The sequence below is a fragment of the Podarcis vaucheri genome (assembly GCF_965113315.1).
Source record: "Podarcis vaucheri genome assembly, chromosome: 15".
Lineage (NCBI taxonomy): Eukaryota > Metazoa > Chordata > Lepidosauria > Squamata > Lacertidae > Podarcis > Podarcis vaucheri.
Genome location: NC_138753.1, coordinates 34,370,810 through 34,371,070, shown reverse-complemented (window position 1 = coordinate 34,371,070; position 261 = coordinate 34,370,810).

The following is a 261-nucleotide window of genomic DNA, read 5'->3' as shown; positions in this document are numbered from 1 at the left end:
CACCCCTCCCAAAACAACTCTGCATGCAGAGGTCAACCACACTGTACTCCTCACATATCACTGCATATGTGGTTGTTGTATCACAGCAGAGAAGGGACCAAAAGGGACAGCCGAGAGTAGACACCAAGGGGGAAAAAAGGAAATATTTTTATTGGAATGGGTCAGCACCAGAGTACTATCATCCTGAAAGGTAAAGAATGCTCCTTGTTACAAATACTAATATTTACAGTTGGGAAGGTAATGAATTAAAACAAACTGGCA